A 22,041-nucleotide genomic window follows, 5' to 3' on the forward strand; every position below is an offset into this window, starting at 1 on the left:
TCCTTCTCTTCTCTCTCAGGCTGGCACTGCTTCTCCTTTCCAGACACAGTTAGTCCCTCTCCAGCTGTGTTCTTTCTTGTTCTACCTGTAGATGAGTACAGCATCCCAATGGAACATAGTTGCTGCCTCTGTCAGCCTTTTCTCTGCTTCCCTCGAAGGAGTTGGCTCCAAGATTTCCCCTATCGGCTGATCCTCTGCCAGTGGGCTGGATGTTCTCTGTGGATCTGGACTATTCTTTTTCTTCTGGTCATCAGAATACAGCAAGTCAACTAGCTGCACCTTTGTCAGCTCCCCTGCATTGAGCTGCCTTTCTTCGCATAGCTCAACAAGCTGATTTCTCTTCACCTGTTCATAATTCATTTTCCCCTGTCTCTCTCTTCACTGTTCCTTTACCCAAAAGACACAGACTTTTCTCTGCCTTGCATGGTGACAGGTTTCAGTGGTAGCCATGTTAGTCTGTATCAGCAAAAAAAAAAAAAAAAAAACCAAGGAGTCCTTGTGCTTTCCCTTCTACAGTACTTCCTTTCACTGCTGTTGGCATTTATGGCAATTCACACTGTCGTAGACATCCCACTGCTATCACCATATGTCACAGTTCAGGGCACCTTAGTACTTCCTGCCACCTTCCCCCCCATGGTCCACCAAGGACACCCACTCTAGGCTCCCAGCTCCTCAGCCATCAACTCTCTTGGGTGGAGACCCATGTCTCTCTCCCTCCTGACCAGCAATATTTCCATGCTGCCTGGTTCCCTGCCTGTATTTGATATTTCCAGCAAGCCAGACTGCCTCAACAGGGCAGCATCTGCACTTTGCTTTTTCTCTCCAGAGGCTATGAACTGAATAATTGCCTGCAGTTACAAGGTACCAAACTGCTCTTTCTAGGCAAGCACACTTATACTTAAAATGAAAACATTACAGAGAAAACACATTAAACTCTAAAAGAACCTACATGGATACTAAAAAGCTTACTGAAAGTCATCCCAATTCCAGCCTTGGGCTCTGGCAGGTGTCAGTGCTTCTAACATTTCCCTAAGAGTTGGGGGGGCCTCCTCGTCTGAAGGTTGGTCCATTTGGAGGATCACAGTTTAAACTCAGGCAGTTTATCCTTTGTCCATTTGGTCTCTGGAGAATCCAGTCTGAATTAGTACAGTATAGGCAAGCCTCTCCAGGTGATGGTAGCTCTATGGAGGTGTTACAACATGAGTGACTTTGCCTCATCACCCTTCACTGTTCTTACCTTCTGGAGGAGATGTGGTTACCCTCCCCCATACAATCCTGGCCCACAATGATACATGAACTTAACATAGTTAGATCTCGCCCAGATATTGCAGGAAGTTGCCATATCTGTCCCAGTGGGTCTACACATTCTTAATGCCAACTTAGCAAAGTTTTTTTTTTTTGAAAACTTTGTTTTTAATGTATTTATTTATTTTTTTAATTTACCATTTATCTAGTGTGGGAGTTCCCTCCCCGCACATGCCCCGATTCTCTTATCTTAAAGCAGGGTAAAACAGAAGTAACAATTTAGGTCCACTGAGTTATACCAGGTTAAGTGTGTGAGAACCAAGTTCCCTCACTTTCATAGCTGATCAGCTGGAAGCCCCTTGTTAATGGAGCAACATTTTTTTTTAAATAAAAGCTGAGGGGGCCTAATTCTCCACTGTTACCAGTTTTACTCTGGTCTAACTCCTTTTGAGTCCCCTCCACACTACACATAAATAGCAGTGACTCACCCCACCAAATACTAACCAGAGCGCCAACCCTTCTCCGTACTATTGAAAATTCCATGATTTTTCCCCATCTTTTCCTTTAAGCTCCATGACTTTTTGTGTCAAAGTAGCAGCCATGTTAGGAGGACTTGCAGCACCTTAGAGACTAACCAATTTATTAGAGCATAAGCTTTCGTGAGCTACAGCTCACTTCATTGGATGCATGCAGTGGAAAATACAGTGGGGAGATTTATATACACAGAGAACATGAAACAATGGGTGTTACCATACACACTGTAACAAGAGTGATCAGGTAAGATAAGCTATTACCAGCAGGAGAGTGGGGGGAAACATTTTGTAGTGATAATCAAGGTGGGCCATTTCTAGCAGTTGACAAGAATGTGTGAGGAACAGTGCAGCGGGGGTGGAGGGGAATAAACATGGGGAAATAGTGTTACTTTGTGTAATGACCCATCCACTCCCAGTCTTTATTCAAGCCTAAGTTAATTGTATCCAGTTTGCAAATTAATTCCAATTCAGCAGTTTCTCGTTGGAGTCTGTTTTTGAAGCTTTTTGTTGAAGAATTGCCACTTTTAGGTCTGTAATCGAGTTACCAAAGAGATTGAAGTGTTCTCCAACTGGTTTTTGAATGTTATAATTCTTGATGTCTGATTTGTGTCCATTTATTCTTTTACGTAGAGACGGTCCAGTTTGGCCAATGTCCATGGCAGAAGGGCATTGCTGACACATGATGGCATATATCACATTGGTGGATGTGCAGGTGAACGAGCCTCTGATAATGTGGCTGATGTGATTAGGCCCTATGAAGGTGTCCCCTGAATAGATATGTGGACACAGTTGGCAACGGGCTTTGTTGCAAGGATAGGTTCCTGGGTTAGTGGTTTTGTTGTGTGGTGTGTGGTTGCTGGTGAGTATTTGCTTCAGGTTTGAGGGCTGTCTGTAAGCAAGGACTGGCCTTTTGGGCTCATGACTTTTTGTGGTGGTTTTTCTTCCTTAGTTTTCTCAGATCTCATTGCTGCCTGTATTGTAGAGATGGGTGTGGGAGAACAACACCATCTACTCCTCAATGTCAGAGACATCAACTGAGATCACCTCACTATGGGGATGAGATGGATTACAGGCTTGGTGCCTCACACCCAGGGCATGGAGATGGGGCCAAAGCAACTTACCAAATATGATGGCATAGGGGGACATCTCCCTGCAGACTTTCCCCAGTGCCTAGAGACATTCTCCATACAAATGTTATTCATATGGACTCCATTTTGTTATGTATTACATTTGCTGTAGCACCTAGAGGCCACAATCAGGTCTGAGGAACTATCAGGCTTGGAGCTGTACATAAATATAGCATGAGACTGTTCCTGCCCTGAAGAGCTGAGGCTCTCAAAAGACCAAGGGAAAGAGAGTAGCATGCAGTGAGCAGTCCAGGTAATGATCAAGGAGATGATCTAAACTGGGCTAGAGTTAGGGGCAGTGGTGATTGCTCAAGTGAATTATTAGTATGTTCCAATGGTGCTGTAGCTAAGAGCAAATGCAGTAGTGTGGGGTATGTGTGAAGATTACAGCATCCCCTGTCTCCCATGCGGTAGATGGGGAGGGAATATGTGAAAATGCCAGGCCCTAAGAGCAAGAAATCAAGGTAGGAGATCTGGCAGCTGAGGTCAGTTGGCAAGAGTACAGATGGGGTTGGACTGATGTTTTTCCCCCTCCTGCCTTAGAAGAAAAAATCACTATGAATTATTCCTGCCATTTAGTAGAAATTGCCATGATAAACATAGAGCTTTAGATTTTTGAGGGATCTGTTAGCATGACAGAAGGCTAGAGGTGAATGTGTCTCTTTAAATAGAAGCTTAGACTAGGCAGAGTGGTGATTGTAACACATGCCAGGCATCTCATGGAAGCTATAACATGTGCAGAGAGCCTCTTATAGCTCCCAGATGTTAAAAATTCCGCCTCTAACTCAAAATGTTTCCATTGCTCCCCAGTGAAAAATAGTTGTATTCCCTAGAGCTCTGTGAGGATTAGTGACTAAACCAAGATTGATGCTTTTACATCTAGGCATTTTTAAGTTACAAGTGGACTGAGAAAATAAGTTAAAACAATTTTCAGAAAGTGAAACGTTACCACTTTTCCCAATTCCCACAAATTTATAATGGCAAGTTCCATGAACCTCAAACATTTAAAACCAATAATTCTTCATAGTCAGAGGAGAAAATCAGAGGGTTTTTTCACCTCTTCCTGGGATGTTAGAGGCAATGAAGGTGAGGATTGGTCTCAGACTGGGAATGTTTTCAACTTTAATCTATATGGGCCAGATCCTTGGACTCTCCTGTGTCCACTCTGCATCAGTCCAGAGCATCAAAGGGAATGTGAAGGTTCCTTAAGGCAAGGACTAGGGAAGCCTCAGCTGCATTGTGCTATGCCAGCCACTCCTGCCCCTCGTCAGATAGTTTCTTGGTATAGGAGGGATAAGAAGAGGTGATTGTGGCCCCTGGAGAGGCTCCTTGAGGGGCATTATCTGTTTAGTGCATATTAGAACGTCCCTGAAGTTGCATTTGTGCATTCAGGTGAGTGTTTGGTCCATAACAGTTTGTTTTTCACAGGAGTGGCTGGGAGAGATTCTGTGGCCTGCGTTGTGCAGGAGGTCGGACTAGATGATCATAATGGTCCCTTCTGACCTTAGTATCTATGAATCTATGAATGGGTTTGATATTGATACTGTGAAAATGCATCTGCATATTTGTCCCTCCTATTTCTCTTCTAAATTCTGAGGTGACAAACTAGAATGTGTCTGCAAGCTATCCAATGTATAAAGAAAGAAAGAAAGAAAGAAAGAAAGAAAGAAAGAAAGAAAGAAAGAAAGAAAGAAAGAAAGAAAGAAAGAAAGAAAGAAAGAAAGAAAGAAAGAAAGAAAGAAACTACGAGATGGGTATGGTGGGCAGGTCCTCTCATTGTCAGGCAGTTCCCACACTGCACTGTTGTCAGCTGAGGTACTGACAGTGGAGAAAGAGATGTTGGACAACTGTTTTCGTGCTAGACATTCTGTTGCTGAAAGCTGCTTGTTTTCTCCCCAAATCAGAGTGTTTTTAATCTCCATTATTCATAAGCCAATGATCACCGTTCAAAATGAAAAAGGAAGTGTTTATTGTGATGGGCTGGAACCCCCATCACTGGTGAGGAAGGGTTAAAGACAGTTACACTTACTTCACGTGGAAAGTAATGTGATACTTACTTGTCAGCCAGAGATGGAGGTGGGGAACTAAAAGGATCAGGTGACAACTCAGCTGGAAGCTGGGCCTTATAAACAGGCTGAGAGAGTTCAGTCAGGGGGGATGGAGCCATGGGCAGTAGATGAGAAGGTGGGTTCCTGTGCGAGGTTAAGTGCTAGAGGATGTGGGAGGCTCAGGAAGACTTTGGTTGAACAGGACAGTGTTTGATACCAGAGCTGGGGATGAAAGGCAATGAAGTCCCAGGAAAGGGTTGAGCATAAAGCCAGGAGGATAGGTTGATTCTTTCGGACTTTGGACTACACTGGACACTTGTTATCCTGGAAGGGTTTTGGACTAGCTGCTTCTCAGCTGGAGGGCTGAGTGGTGCACAAAGACAGAATGCTTGGAGGGGGTTCAGGAGATGGAAAACCCCGCTAACATCGCACTCAGACACAAGGGGACATGCTGGGGTTGAGTTTACTTCATTAGTTGTTCTTTGCCTTTGTCTGACTCTCAGTTAGTTTTAATCCTAAATGGTACATTATACTCTTTCTCTACTTCCCTGATTTCCATTTGTTTCTTCTAAATTATTCAGTAATCTGAGGCATTGTTATGTAAGATCTGTTACAGAAGTGCTCTATGAAAACAGGTTTCAGCGTGGTAGCCGTGTTAGTCTGTATAAGCAAAAAGAATGAGGACTACTTGTGGCATCTTAGAGACTAACAAATTTATTTGAGTATAAGCATGCATGCATCCGATGAAGTGGGTTTTAGCCCACGAAAGCTTATGCCCAAATAAATTTGTTAGTCTCTAAGGCACCACAAGTACTCCTCGTTCTTTTTTCTATGAAAAGAGATGTCTGTATATATGCTAATGATCAGTTAATAGACAAAGTGATAATAGATGACACTCAGGAATATGCCCCGGTGTTCCTGGGTTTTGTGGGACCAATAAACTTTTTGTTGTGGTGCACTCCAAATGGCTTTTTGTGCGCAGCTCTTTACATGCAGCTTTTAACACCCAGTTAAGTACTGCTGAGGCATTTATATTCTGTGTTGTTTCTTACTCAGATAAGTATTACTAGAGCATTTAATGATTTTTTAAAAATAAAAAATCCAGAGTCACACATACCTCCAGCCTTATTTCATCCTCTTAATGTACTCCAGCATCTGCTCTGGTAATTTAAAAAAACTCCCATTACTATCACTCTTCCTTTTTATTGCTTTTTTTATTTGCTCAATCATTTCACAGTCCGGTTGTTTGTTTTTGGTCAGGTGGGCTATAAAATATCCCTGTGTCCAGTTCAATCTCTGCCATCGCCAGCCTCCCTCCATAATGACTTTTCACCATTGCTAGTTTCTCCCAAATCAGCACTCTCAAGAACTAACAAATCCTCTCTCTCTCACTCACACACACAGACACACACACACAGTCTCCTTTATCATTTGCATCCCTTCACACACACACACACACAGAGTCTCCTTTATCATCTGCATCCCCTGCCTACTCTTCTGAAGCAGATAACACACTTGGGATTATAGCCCTGTTAAAAAGATTTCATTTAAAAGGGCACAGTTGATCTTAAAACCAAAAGGACTGAGTAGTTTCCAATGCTACTCCTGCTCCTGAGTTCTCTGCCAATATTTGCATTCTACAGCTATATTTTCCTTACTTTTTAAGAAATGCTTTTCTTTCTTGTTGCCTTGCTGTAGATCCACAAAAACACTGGGAAATAATTGAACAAGGCCCTAATCCTCAACAAGATCTGCTTGCTCCCATTGACTGTGTGGGTGCAATTTCTGCCCATGTGAGAGTTCCTTTTCCACAGCTAGGACCTAATTGTCTGTATTCAGGGAAAACTGAAGCTTAACTATACATAGGGCCTTTTGGTTTTTTATTTAATTTAATTTTTCCTGGGAATTTATCTGTTTATTTGTACAACCAAAACAGGTGAAAATTGGTGGTAAAAAACTATTAATAATTCTTCTGGGTAAATATGGGGGTTTATTTTGGTAGCCAGAAGGACCGGGGAAAACGTATTCAGTAGATTAATGCTTTGATGAATGGAATTCAGTGTGGTTTGCTACAGAACTAAAACAACTCAAAACACAATGCCACCTCTGAGTTTAGGAAAACAATATATCTCTAAGCCCCAAGTAAAACTTTTCATTTGAATAAACAGTTAGAACTATTAGCCTATAAATATTACATTTAATAATTGGGCCACACCATTTGCAGCGCATACACTCAACTTTATTCTTTTATCCTGTTTTTGTTTTTTTAAAACTTCCTTGTGTTCTGAAATGTATTCCGCTACAGATTTTCATTTTCTTCCCATTTTAGTGTGTCAGATCTTTAAACCTTTATCTGCTAACAGCTTGAAATGTGTACCTGGTGAGCATGAGATTCATCAGTATGTTCAGATGTGCATGCACTTCAGAGCTTGTGTGCGTTCTTGTTTGTTTATTGTGTGTATCTTCTAGACTAATACAGGTAGCCTCAATTCAACAGGCAGCTTTGCATATGCACACAGACTAATACATTATCATAATACATATATCTCATGCAATGTATTGTATTTTTGTAATAAAACGAGTTATTTTTATATATTTGAATGATACAAAAGTAGGGTGAAAATCGGGAAAAAAAATGAATAATACTTTTTGTAAAACCCAGGATTTTTCCTGTAAAAATTGGCTTAAACTGAAAATGAAGGGGCTTAACTATACCGTAAGGGCTGGATTGTGCCAGACCCTCACGCCAGTGTGCACAGGAAAGGGAATGTGAAGAGCCATCCCCTACTCAATGGTCTATATAAGGGCTAATCACAGTTGTAGTCCCTGTGCTCAGGTGTGGAGAAGATTGACCTGGTGAGGACCAATAGTTCTTGGAGCAGGCAGGCTGATCCAAGGGAAGCATTGATAGTGCAGGCTAAGACTCTGAGTCACTTGCCTGCTTTGTAGCTACCACTAAAGCTGTTGAATTGAGTTTCCTGTGCTGTCATATAATGGGACTTGAGGGCACGCAGCAGCTCTCAGAGTCTGGGACTTGATCTTCTGAGGCATTAAGTGCCCTCAAGTCCCAGTGATGTCAATAAGAGATGAGGCACTCAATACCTCATGAGTATTTATTATGTGTATTATGAAAATGCCTAGGAACCTAGTTGAGGATCAGAGCCCCATTGGGCTAGGTCTTGTATAGATAGGTAATGACATTCTGTGCCCTGAGAGTTCAAAATCTATACAACAGACAGGACTCAGATTCGGTCCATGGAAAGTAAAATAAACATTCAAGACACACTTTAGAAATATCACACTACTACCAACTCCAACTGTGCAAAAATCATTAATAAGGCTGCCCCCGCCCCCCCCCAATCATGAGATTGGCTTTCAAATCATGAATTTTTTATTAAAACAATACATCTTGGGGGGCAAAGGGGCAGGTCCTCTTTATTTGCCTGCTACTTTTTTGAACCTTGAGGCATGCTCCACTCATCCTTTCAAGCCTTTCTCCACCTCCAAGGGGGAGGGCTTTTTAAAAAAATAAACACTGAGCTTCTCATGTATTCACACAACTTCAAGAACTGGAGCTTTAATAAAACCAAATATCAAGAGATTTGTGATTAAAATCATGAGGGCTGGCAATACTCAGAGAAGTCTGTTTTTTAACTCCATAACTGTGAAAGGTAGAATAGATTCTTGGTGGGAGCTGCCATGTTACTGTTGGCATAGAAGAGGACTCCTGGAATGCAGCATCTTTTCTGTGTCTGACAAAAGGAGGCTTTTGGTGACATTGCATGTGCTCAAATTTTCTTTTGGGTGGGTGGTGAAAATCTGGTGAGTGAGGGCACTTTCAGTTATTAGCACTGAGATATTTTCAAGTAATGAAACTTATTTTGCAACAACTCTGAAAATCTCCATTTTTGTCTTGTGTTCCGGCAGTTCTTCCTTCCCTTGAGTCCTACCCTACAATGTGAGTCTGTCAGGATGGAAACTTCTGCTTTAATTGGATTAGGATTTACTCCATGTTGTAACTAGATGTAATATCTGCAATATCTTTGTAGATTATACTGCATTTTTCCTCTAACTGTCTGGCTGTGATCTCCTTCTCCGCATATCCTGTCTTGCAGGTAACCATCATCTCCTATACACCATGCATTTTATCTCTCCTGGAAGTAATACCTATGTAAGTCAGCACTTTAATGATTTATGTAATTAAAATATGATGGATCAAGTCATTAAAATTCATAGGCACACGTAACCAACTTATTCCCAAGTACATAAGCCCCTTCACTTCAAATAAGACTTTTTTTTGTTACTCAGACTTTTATTCTATATCAGAAAATTATTACCATTATAGCAGACTGAAGAGTGAAATTAAGAACAACAGTGCCTGGTATATATTTCTGCTTGTATTTACTTTGTCACTTCAGAATGACAGCCTTGAAATTCTTGCATGATCTTCAGCATGTTCTAAAAATGACAGCTACAATAATTCAAATTTACTACTTTTTTTTTTTACTAGTAATGAAGTTGTAAATGCAGTATTTCTTTCATTACTATTCATTAAAGATATGCTATGAAAACAGAGTTACCATGGAAATGGCTCTGTGGATTCTGAGTACATAATAAGAATTTCATTGTTTACACTACCGCAAAGATAACTGATGGGTGTTATTGCAGCTGGTAAAGTCTTATTTAGCCTCAGGAATGCTTGTAAGGGGAAAAGGTTATGCAGTTGGTCTTCCACTAAGTGCTTGCATACAAGCTGAGGCCTGTAAAATCATCAGTGCAAAAGAGTTTTATGATGAAAAGGACTGAATGTGTTGTGAGCTTTAAATCTTTGAGCATCATTTGGAGTTGAAAATTTAAACACTGAAAATAGAGTCTAGTTCATGTGTTACTAATACTCCCATTGCAGAGATAATGTGCACACATCTAGTGTAAATAAATTAGCATATATAACTTTATATTTTTTACACTTAAAATGAAAACAGGGTTTAGTAATGTGAACATGTCCAATTTACTGAATAACATTGATAGCTTTGCAAAATCAGGTAAAGGTATTAGAAGCTTTATTTTTTACTACTAACTTATAAAAATTGAATACGGTATGGAATAACAAACTAGACGCAGAGTCCTTCAACTATACAAAGGGCTACACTTATGAATTTATACATAAGTATAAATTTGTACACTATTTCTTTATACATAAGTCTCTTCACATTTTTAAATACCCAAAATTCCCTGTAATACTTTTAGATTGACACTTCTGATTGCAGTCAGTGAGTACATATAAAGCCTTATTTATATATATTTTAAAAGTTTTAATCCAGTTCTGTGTGTAGTGCACAGTTTACACAAAACATGTTCAACAGGCTTTTATCCTATGAATTATTCCTAATAATCAGTTACACTGCAAAATCCTGACTACCTGTCTATCACTCAAAGTTGACACACACTAGGAAAAAGAGGATATAGTTGGGCATGATGAAGGGAAACTTGACAGACCATCTGGTAAAGTACAGGTTTCAGAGTAGCAGCCATGTTAGTCTGTGTCCGCAAAAAAAAGTACTCCTGTTCCTTTTTTTGGTAAAATACAGTTACTGCCATGCAACCCTTCTGCCTTAAATAGGGATGTAAGCGTGGCTCCATTGAAAACAAAGAAATCCGCACAGAAAAATTATGCTAAAGGAAAACATGGGTTATTGGGCCTGATCCAAAAGCCTTTGAAGTCAATGAAAACACTCCCCTTTACATCAAGGGGCTTTGGGTCAGGCCCATTGTGGCTGTATCAACACCCTACAATTCCAGAATCACAGATCCATGATGGAGCACAATGAATACTGTAATCAAGGTTGATTGACAGAGTGACATAAATGGTGGCCCTAGAACAAGCAGCATGTTCCATTTTCCTAGACACTGTCTGAGTTATGAAAACAGCAGCAGCGTCTGATAAGAAGTGGTGCCTGTGAAAATAGTTTGTGGCAATGAAAAATCAGAGGGGTTCGGCTTTCTCATGACTCAATGCTCAGGAATAAGGGGAGGGAGTGTGTGTATGTATTTGTGTGTTTTCATCTCCCTAGCAGATGAGCCTAGATGATGGTCCCATAAGAAATCCCCTATGCACAGTTCTGCAATCTAGCCAACACCCATTAATTTAAACTCCCACCTTAACAACCCTAATTAACCTTGGTAGACTGGGTGCTAAGTCTGCCTCTTTTTGTTTGCTTGTGTCTGCTCTGATTTGTTCTCTGGTAGAGTTGTTTGATTTGTTTCCATAAATGTGGCACACCATCGTATTAACCATTCCGGAACAAGAGAAGAGCCTAACGCTCTTGGGCAGGGGGGAACTACAATGGAAAAGGCCAAAAAAAATCCCCATTTTCTTATTTGTGTTACAATAGAACTAGGGGCCCCAGTGTGCAAACATTTAGGTCTAATCTACACTGTCACTTTACAGCGCTGAAACTTTCTCGCTCAGGGGTGTGAAAAAACACACCCCTGAGTGATGCAAGTTTCAGCACTGTAAAGTGGCAGTGTAGACAGTGCACCAGCACTGGGAACTGCTCCCCTCGTGGGGGTGGATTTTTTATAGTTGTCATAAATATAAAGGGAAGGGTAAACATGTTTTCAATCCCTCCTGGCCAGAGGAAAAACCCTTTCACCTGTAAAGGGTTAAGAAGCTAAGATAACCTTGCTGGCACCTGACCAAAATGACCAATAAGGAGACAAGATACTTTCAAAGCTGGAGGGCGGAGGGAAACAAAGCGTTCTCTCTGTCTATGTGACGCTTTTGCCGGGACCAGAGCAGGAATGCAGGTCAGAACTCCTGTAAAGAGTCAGTAAGCAATCTAGTTAGATATGCGTTAGATTCTGTTTTGTTTAAATGGCTGATAAAATAGGTTGTGCTGAATGGGATGTATATTTCTGTTTTTGTGTCTTTTTGTAACTTAAGGTTTTGCCTAGAGGGATTCTCTATGTACTGAATCTGATTACCCTGTAAGGTATTTACCATCCTGATTTTACAGGGGTGATTCTTTTATTTTTTCTTTAATTAAAATTCTTCTTTTAAGAACCTGATTACATTTCATTGTTCTTAAGATCCAAGGGTTTGGGTCTGTGTTCACCTATGCAAATTGGTGAGGATTTTTATCAAGCCTTCCCCAGGAAAGGGGGTGTAGTGCTTGGGGGGATATTTTGGGGGGGAGACGTTTCCAAGTGGGCACTTCCCCTGTTCTTTGGTGGTGGCAGCGTAACACTTTGGTGGTGGCAGCGTTTAACCTAAGCTGGTAAGAATAAGCTTAGGGGGTCTTTCAAGCAGGTCCCCACATCTGTACCCTAGAGGTCAGAGTGGGGAAGGAACCTAGACAACAGTGCTGGGTGAGCTCTCTCCCAGCACTGGTGCTGCAACTACAGATAGTGAAGAGAGGTTCTGTCTACACTAGAGAGCTCACAGCAGCAAAGCTGTACCGATGCAGCTGTGCTGCTGTAAGATCTCTCGTGTAGCCAGTGTGTGCCAACGGGCGATCTCCCCTTGACATAATTAAACCACCCCCAACGAGCGACTCTCATGCCAACATAACACTGTGCACACTGCCACTTATTCTGGCATAACTTAGGTCACTCAGGAGTGTGAAAAAAACACACCCCTGAGAGACATACATTTTGCTGACTTAAGTGGTAGTGTCGACATGGCCTCTGTAAAAGACACTCTCTCCCCTGAAAGCTTCTGCTCTAAATAGACAAGACAGACCAGGCAGAGGAAACAACAGTACAGAGAGGTGAAGTGACTTGTCCAAAGTTACACAGGCAGTTAGTTGCACAGTCAGGAATAGAACCAAGGTCTCCTGACTTCCGAGACAGAGCCTCGTTCTAGGCTACGCTGCCTTCCATAACCAAGTAGCATTTGATAAGTGTTTTGGGACAGCAGGAGTGGCAGGTGGCAGACCTATACATTTAGAATGAAAAGAATGTAAGAGCTTCAGGTTGCCACCTATTAGTACTAATATGACAACCATTTTAAATCTGTCTTCACGAATAATTAGCTATTTCCAGTGTTCTGAGGGCTAGCCATGAACTGCAGTTATTACATACTATGCCATAATTTTGTAACCAAGACTTAGAAAGGTATTTCTCAAGGTATTTCAAAGTTCTTTAAGGGGAAGTGAATTCCACAGTTGTGATGTAGTGGCAGCTATTATGTATCCAGCAATAACTTGCAAAGTTGTCTTGGACCTTCGAGTTCATTTCTCATCCTTACAAGTCTAACACCTATCTTGAACGATGCTAACATACCGGTGAGCTGTCTGGTTTCCAGCTATGAATTTATCAGTGCTCAGCTGACACCTAAAGCCTTGGCAAGAGCTGGCACCTGGTCTACCTGTCACAGGGGGAAATACAGCTTTTGTTGATGTTCTCGGAACACTGAACGGATGGATACTTTAGGTTAGCAGATTGGCCACGGAACCTCTGCATGGACTCTGGCTCCCATTCCAGTCAGAGATGACATCCTGTTGGGCCCATTCTCCCCACACAGTGCCTGGCTGGAAGTGGGAGTGCCTGCAATGCAGTTGGGTTTGGGATCCATTGAATAAAGTGAGAGAGGTTAGGAGGAAAAAGTAGCGGAAGCAGAAAATAACACAAAAGGGAAGGGAGACAAAAACAGGCACTCCCATGGCTCTGCAGTATTAACAACTGGGTGTCCACTGATGGGCTGAGGACTGGCAGTCATGATGATATGATGACTTTCAGGACTTAAAGGTCAAAACCAAAGTCCCTTAAACAAGAACAAGGCATGATGGCCTTCCTCTTGAGAAGAAAATGTTTCAGTCTGGTTTGCTCCCTCTGTCTTGGGGTCAGGGAAGTGAGATGAGAGCTGCTAAGATTTTTTCAAAGACTCTTTTTAAGAACCGCACAAAGTGGAAAGTGGATGACACAGTTCATTCCCTCATTTTGTCCACCAATTAGGCCCCTCATCCAACATACCAATTTTTGGGTAATTAATTTCTGGTTTCAAATCTTCTGTTTTTACCAATCATTTTAACATGGAACCATATCAGTAGGCCCGTTTTGTACGAACTAACTTAGGGACGTCTACACTTAAAATGCTGCACTGGTGCAGCTGTGCCACTGTAGTGCTTTAATGAAGACACTCTCAGCTGACGGGAGAGAGCTCCAGTTCACAAAACACGCTGTCCTCTTTCCTCTTCAGTGGAAAGATGTAGTTTCTCAGTTGCTGCAGTTATAGTCCAAAAATCTATTCTCTACACTTGTAAACAGGATAACCCCAGAATTTGTTTTCCTATATGTGGTCTCTGCTAGAGATTTTGCAGTCACTTGATTAGCATTTTGCTCAGACTGCAAATGGGTGCCTATTGTGAACCATACAATACACATTTAACAGGTACGTTTCTTTCAGGCAAAAAATGTTTATCTTTCTGTCACCTTTTCAGATGACCAGCCCCAAGTCATAGACTTTAAGAACATAATTTTCAGGGTGTATATATACATATTTGTATGTACACTTCACAATGATCGAGGACCGGTATGACAAACTTTTATTAGACCTTACATGACACTCTTTGAACTAGTATGTAGTTACCAGACCCAGGGGATCCCTGTAACCATTATGCACCCCGTGCCCTCTGCCAGGTGGCACCAAGTGGTCCCTGGGTCACAGCCTCCCCAGACCATGGCCATACAGAAACATTTCTGCAGGGCCTGGGGAAGGGGTTGGGGGTATGTGCTGCAGAACTGCCTCTAGTCTGACCATGTCTCCCAGGTTTAGTTCACCAGGTTTCTCTCCTCCACAGAGGGAACAATTTGTACATAATATCTGTGCTTCTGAGAGCTTTTATGCTGCATCCAGTTTAACAGTGGTTATAAACCCTTCAGAAATAGGGGTATATAAAAGAGAAGTGCTGATAGACCTGTAAATGGGCTGCTTGATGCCACATGAATCCTATATCTATAAGCCTAGGTAGGCTAACTTTGTAGCCAGTAATATCCAAGTATCCTGGGATAGTTGACTTTATTTTTAATGCAAATTACAACTTGTTTACAACTGTTGAATTGCTGTGACTGGGAGCCTTGCTTGCTTTTATAACTGTTATTAGTAATTCAGAGAAATTGATTACCTAAAGAGCAGGCACATCTTTACAGCTGAAGTGATAAATACAATTGTTTGTTTGCTTTCAGGGTGGATTTTGTTGGTTATTTTTAAACATTTATTAAAACTGGTAGAAACCATGATGGCTAAAACTGGAGTTTGCAATTTTCTGAGTGCTTTACGTCTCTTTCAGAGGAATTCATTATAACAACAAAGTACTCAGGCTATGACTCTCTTTGTGTAAAACAGGCTCTCTAGAGATATTAGAAGTGTAACAAAACAAATGTACAGTGTCCTGATAGAGATAAAAGTAGTGATTTGATGAGCACTGCAGCCTAAAGACGATAGGGCATTGGGATGTAATGAAATCTCGTTGTTTGGCTAAGAATGGTAACACTGCTGCTGATCACCATGCTACTTAATTATTCAGAGATCGTATCTTCGGTAATATGCCTATTTTTTTTAAAAGGACACTTTCGGTTTCACACTCTGTGCTTCTTGATCTGTAAAATCCTCTTAAAAGATGGAAAATAAAATGTTTCCTTGCTGATGCTGCCCTGTTTGACAAACAGAGTTACATTCTGTTCTGTTTCACCATCAGGAATGAAGCAAATAGAATTATTCCAGATTTGCAGTGGTGTAGCTAAGGGCACAGTTTGGCCCACTATGTTGTTGATCCTCTCGCGCTGACGTTGGTGAGAGCTTGCAAGGTTCTGAATATCGTGGGATTTAGAAGCTGTGGCTTTGAAGTTTTGAGACTTAGGGCTTGTCTACACTGACAGCGTTAACGCGCTGCCATGGTAGTTGCGGCACAGCACTGGGAGAGAGCTCCCCCAGCCCTCTAAAAAACCCACCTCCACAAGGGGCGTAGCTACCAGCGCTGGGAGCACAGCTTCCAGCACTGGTGCACTGTTTCTACTGGTATGTTACAGCGCTGAAACTTGCAGCGCTCAGCGGGGTGTTTTTTCACACCCCTGAGCGAAAAAGTTGCAGCGCTGTAAAGTGCCAGTGTAGACAAGCCCTTAGACAGAGAGGCACTAACTGGGTAAAGCTGGTCCAAAATCCGAATTTCATAATACAGGAACTTCAGACATTTCAAAATTTTTCATCCCAAATCAGGACAAAAGTCAAAATATGACAGAATGGAAGATGACCCACTTCAACATTTTTGATCAGAACAAATTCTTCCAACATTCCTGAATCTAGGTTTCATTTTGGTATGTTGAACTGAAACTTATTTCAGCTTGGTTCAGGATTAATATATGTCCACCTGAGCTGCTATGCTATGCCTTGGGGGTGGTAGTTTGTGTGCCTTATGCCCCCATTTGTCTTTTGGGGCAGGGCTCCCTAGCCAGATGATTTCCATGATGCCCCATGGTAGTTAAACCAGAGGGGAAAGTTTTTGTTTTGAAAAGACTGTCATGGCTGAATCCCCACTCTGTCACTTTGAGTACAGAAGGTGGGGGCCAGCAAGGATTTTAAAAATTAATATTTGCCACTCCAGGCTTGAATTAAACTCCCAAGCTTTTCTCTGACCTTGGCTTGGTAAACGCTGCCACCACCCAAATGCAAAAAACCCCCTTGGACACAGGAAGGAGCACTTGGGAATTCCTCCCTGTGGGGTACCCTCAAGCCCTTTCACGCCCCCTCTGGGGATGAGCTGAGAAAGAAAACAAAGGAAATTAGCTATTGCTACCAGCTAATCAAACAACGTGGAGAAACCCTTTAGGACACCAAAAATCCAATTCTGTTCTTAAAAAAGGTAAACTTTATTAAAAACAAAAAGGAAGAAAGTGCATCTGGAACTTAGACTTTTGCTAGATTTTAAAAGAGCAACTCCAAAATTAAGCACCTAAAATAGCTTTCTTGGGGGTTCAGCTTAAAGGTTACAAGCAAACAAAAGCATCTGGGGTTAGCACAGAGGAGTCCACCAGCCTTAAAAAATAAACAGAAATAAACCTAATCGCGTCATCCTAAACATTCCTAATTTACTTACATATTTGGGTTGTTAAAAGTAGTTCTAGATATGATCTGATGGTTTTCATATCTGGTTCAAACTTTACACAGCATTCCTGCTGCCCGTCTCTTCAGCCGAGGGAGAACAACAGACAAAGGGAAAATTTCTTTCTCAATTTTAAAAAGTTCTAGCCTTCCCATTGGCTCTTCTGGTCAGATGCCCTTTTTTTCCTTTCTTTACCTAGGGGACTTTTTAACCATTTACAGGTAAAGTAAGTAGAGAACAGCTACCAAGAGGGATATTACAGCTAACCGGCTGTCTGGGTGTCCATCAAAGGGAGCTCTCCCCCCCCCCATTTATCACAAAGACGCTTCAATGGAAAACTTGCAGCCAGCCCTACTGTTGAATCCATCCAATTTCAGTAGGAGACATAAAACTCCTATACTGCCCCGCCATTCTGTTTTAGCATCCTCTCTCTTGCAGTGCAAACAGAATAGGCTATGTGTTAAACAATTCAGTTGGATGGTCATTCTCTCCTTAATATTTTTTTCATAGTCCCATATTTGTTTCTCATTCAACAGAATTACTTCCAATCCTGCACTGCCCTAATGCTTACGGGTGCCTAAACCAATGTCTTGCTCTCATGACAGTAAATTTGAATTGTCTGGAGCCATTGCCTGCCAAAGGAGTTGTAGTCTAGCCTGTCTTTTTCACGTCGAGGTTTAGGAGCTGATGCTGAATTATTTCTCTGTCTTGCAATCACAGGTGCTGGCTTCCTGGGGTCCTGGGGGTAATCAACCCCCCTCCCCCGCTCTGCCCCCACCCGACCTCTTCCCCAACCCCCCCACCCAACCCCACCTCTTCCCACCCAGTTCCACCCCACCCTCGAGCACACCACGCCCTCGCTTTTCCCCCTTTCCCCCAGAGCTGGGGGGGGGGGGAAGCTGGCTGCCAGTGGGTGCTAAGCACCCACTCATTTTTTTTGGTAGGTGCTCCAGGACTGGAGCACCCATGAAGTCAGTGCCTATGCTTGCAATCTAATTGCTGAAATAGCAGATGGCCAGTATCAGTTTGTCTTTGCACCTCTGAGGATATACGGATTACCTCAGTACATGTCTCACTGATTGTCCATTCACCATCAGGGGTGCTGGAACAGTGTGTATGGGGGGGTGCTGAGAGCCATTGAACCAAACTGTAAACTTCAAGTCAGGGGGTGCTGCAGCATCCCCAGGACCCCTAGTTCACCATGGAGGACACACCACTGTAACCAGTACCACTTTTCTGAATGCTTTCCACATGCTTTCATCACTTTTTTCCAACAAAAGATTGTGGTTTATGTGTAGAACTATGTATAGAGCTATGTCCAGTTTTATATCTTGGGCATGGATGACAGAGTTTCACCATGAAACAGACAGTACTCTGCTGCACGTAATGTTTCCTACTGGTTTAAGCATGTTTTATTAACATACAGTTCAGGAGAGTCCTTTGCTATTTCCACTGAAATCCCTCTCTCAACACTTGTTGGTTTGTCAGGTTCACTCTGTAAGTAAGCATTTCTGAACAGTTCATTGTATTGCCTTCAGGCTAATGGTCACCCAAAGAGTGCTCCAGGTTGATCTCAAAGTCGCCTACTCTGATAGCTTTCTTAAAAGTGCTCCATACTATGTAAGGGTATGTCTATACTACCCGCCAGATCAGCGGGCAGCGATCGATCCAGCAGGGGTCGATTTATCGCATCTAGTCTAGCTCTCCCATCGACTCCTGTACTCCACCGCCGTGAGAGGCACAGGCAGAGCTGACAGGGGAGTGGCAGCAGTCGACTCACCGCAGTGAAGACACTGTGGTGAGTAGGTCTAAGCATGTCGACTTCAGCTACATTATTCACGTAGCTGAAGTTGCATAACTTAGATCGATCCCCCCCCATTCCTCCCAGAGACCAGGCCTAAGACTTGCTTTCAGCCTGATCTCACTTGGGGAGTCTGAACAGCTCAGCTTTATCAATAGTCTTGATGGTCATTATCAAACAACTTGTCTGTAGGCTGCCTTGGGCACTGATACTTCTGAACAAGCATGTTCTGGCATTAGTGAGACTTAAGACTGCTAGCACTTGTCTCTCAGGATCATTCCTTCAAAAAAAGCTGTAAATATTCAACATATGGTAAGTAGGCGAATCTTCCACCAGTCATCACTTGTTCATCTTGCCCCTGCAGGCTGCCATTCCTATGAATCAGTTGTCTCACTTTTATTTCTCTTGTTAGTGTGGTTTCACTTGCAAACCTTCAATCATCATTGCTAATTATATTGAGTGTTTAGTCATGCTGATTTGTGTCAGGAAGAAATAATACATTCAACATAGTTTTGTGGGCAGAGGGCAGTGCTTTGCATGCTACACTATACTCAGACAGCAAAGCATGCAAGGGTGAATTCGGAAGTTCTGACACAGTCCAAGTTCATGCCAAACTCAATTCCAGTGGGGTTGTACAGGGATAACTGAGGGCAGAAATTGGCTCATCAGCACTGCCAAATCCAAATGTTCTGAAACCATGAGTCAGGTGCCCTTAAATTGTGGGGTTTGGGGTTTTTTTCAGGTTTTTTTTGGCTCTTGTTTCTGAACTTTTAGATCTCACTTCATGTTTGCAAGCTTTTCTCAATAACAATAAAGGCTAGAAACTTTTTTTTTTAATTGAAACTTAAGATTCTTATGCAACTGCTTGATTCCAGCAACTGAGGGTTTAAGAAAAACACCAGATATCAAAGGACTCATGGTTAAATCGTAAGTTGGCAACACTGTGGAATTGCTACCTTTGCACTCTTGAGTGATGTGACTTCCCTGGAAGCATGGCCTCACTGAGTAAGGCATCCCGGAGTTGGCCCACAGGTAATAAAAAATAATGAAAGGATTTTTGCCATCCGATGGTGTAACAGTAATCCTGCATTTTTAACATTGATTTGCTGCAGGCAGAGTGTGTGCTGGGCAAATAGGATTCTGCCAACTGACCTACATTAGCTGATGCTATCATACTCCAATGGTCCCCATCACAGTAGTCTGAGTGCCTTGTATTCTTAAAGAATTATGCTCACAACACCCCGTGATGTAGGGAAACGCTGTTATCCCCATTATGCAGATGGGGAACTGGCACCGAAAGGCCTGGTCTACACTACAGAATTAGGTTGACATAAGCGGTCTTATGTCGGCATCTACACTACAGGCTTGCTCTCGCCGATATAAGTTCCATACTACGCCAACATAATAACTCCACCTCCATGAGAGGTGGTGTAGTTAGGGTGATGCAGTGTCCATGTAGGCATTGCATTACTTATATTGGCTCTTGGCTGTCACTCTTACCAATTGCACAGCTGTGCTCTAAAAAGGGGGCTCATAGCTGGAGCTGTGAAATTGACAAGAAAGGTTGGTAAGCTCCCTACTATGAAATTGAGCAGAGCCTGGGGCTCACAGCTGGCTCCAGCCAGCTGTCAGCCAGGCGCTGGGCTCATAGCTGGAGCCTTTGTCCCCCACTCCAGAGTGACTCCCCCAGCTGTGAGCCTGGTGCGGGCTCAATTTCACAGCAGGAGCCTACCAGCCTTTCTTGTCAATTTCACAGCTTCAGCTGTAAGCCTCTCCATTAGAGCCTGAGCCATATGTGAAATTGACAAGAAAGGCTGGTTGGCTCAGTGCTGTGAACCCTAGGCCAGCCTCACCGCTCAGGCTGTCACCCCAGGGTGGGTGGGGGCATAGGTGGCACGTGAGTCTTCCATTGGAGAGGCTTACACACGAGAACCAGTAGCTCCCTAGAAGTGGGGAGGGGGACCACCAGTGCCCGAACTGTGGCCCTGCCTCCCCAAGGCCCTGCCCTCGCTCCCTCCCCAAGGCCCTCCACTTGCTCCTCTTTACCTCCTCCCCCAAGGCCTGCCTGCTCACTTGTTCCTCTCCACCTTTTCCCTTGAGGCCCGCCCGCCATTCTCTGCAGTGGAGAGGAGCGAGCGGCAGGTGGGGGTTGCCTAGGGGAAAGAGGCACAGCAAGGGTGGGCCTCAGGGGAAGAGGCTCAGCAGGGGCGGGGCCTCGGGTGGAGCGCAGGTGGGGCCACGGACCAGGCGCCGGTGTCTCCCCCACTTCTAGGAAGCTTTGCTTCCAGCACTCCAAAGGTGGCAGGCTGATGTACCTCCAAAGGGTGGTGACCCATGCTGCATCCATTGCATTTGCCCTCCTGCATAGCCAGCCTTTCTGGAGGAGGCTTAGTCTCCCCAAGCCTCTTATATGCACCGCCCATGTGTGTGGGGTGGGTTCCAGCTGTGATCCCGGCTACCGCTAGGGCTCTCAGCTCCCCACAGAGCTAACCAGCTGGAGTCTGGCAGCTGGGGAGCTGAGAGCCTGGGCTGCAGTAGGGCTCCATGCTCTTAGCTTCTCATAGTGCCCCTCTTAAGTCAGTGCAAGCGCTCTTGGTGAGGATGCAGACTACTGACAGCAGGCAGGTAGTACAGACATGAAAAATCACAGTAATAACTGCAGTGGCTGTATGTCAACTTAACAGCGCAGACATGCCTACACACAAGTGACTTATCCAAGGTCTCACAAGAAGTCTGTAGTGCAGTAAGGGAATTGAATTTGGGTCTCCCAAGTGCCATGCTAATGCCCTAATCACTGGACCGTCCTCTACCACATAGAAGGGAAAGCTCAAAGCAGTTATTTCCTCCATGCTATGAAATCTTTGTTACATGCTGTTAATGGTCTTCTTAAGAAGGATTGGATAAACTTTGAGACAAATCCTGGTCCTGGCAACAAAGCTGAAGTTAAAGTTCCTCTGTGCAAAGCCTTATGCTGCATTTGAAAGGACAGAATCCTCCTGCTCCTTGTCCTTAAGATAGGGATTGGGTCACCCTGCCAGCCAAGCTGCAGATACTATTACAGCCTCTGGGCTCCTGCACCCTCTTCAATATAGAATTTTGGATCTAGACAATCTATATGCTATCAGCAGATGACCTGGCCATCCCTTCCTACTTCACCAGTCCATCTAAAGGCTGACCCCTGCATCCTAC

At 43.2% G+C, this 22,041-nt stretch overlaps 1 protein-coding gene across 3 annotated transcripts in view; it reads left to right on the top strand.

The window, feature by feature from the left end:
* The window catches only part of LOC140914956 (uncharacterized), an 84,537-nt gene that overhangs the window by 38,203 nt on the left and 24,293 nt on the right, over window positions 1–22,041 (top strand). Inside the window, exon 2 of one of the 3 annotated variants that reach the window (XM_073354086.2) lies at window positions 8,881–9,068. The exons of the other annotated variants lie outside the window; for them this stretch is intronic. The gene's annotated coding sequence lies outside the window, so the exon portion shown is untranslated. The remainder of the gene's footprint in view (window positions 1–8,880; window positions 9,069–22,041) is intronic. 3 annotated transcript variants of the gene reach the window in all.

Source organism: Lepidochelys kempii, chromosome 7 (assembly GCF_965140285.1).
Source record: "Lepidochelys kempii isolate rLepKem1 chromosome 7, rLepKem1.hap1, whole genome shotgun sequence".
In the NCBI taxonomy this organism is placed as follows: domain Eukaryota; kingdom Metazoa; phylum Chordata; order Testudines; family Cheloniidae; genus Lepidochelys; species Lepidochelys kempii.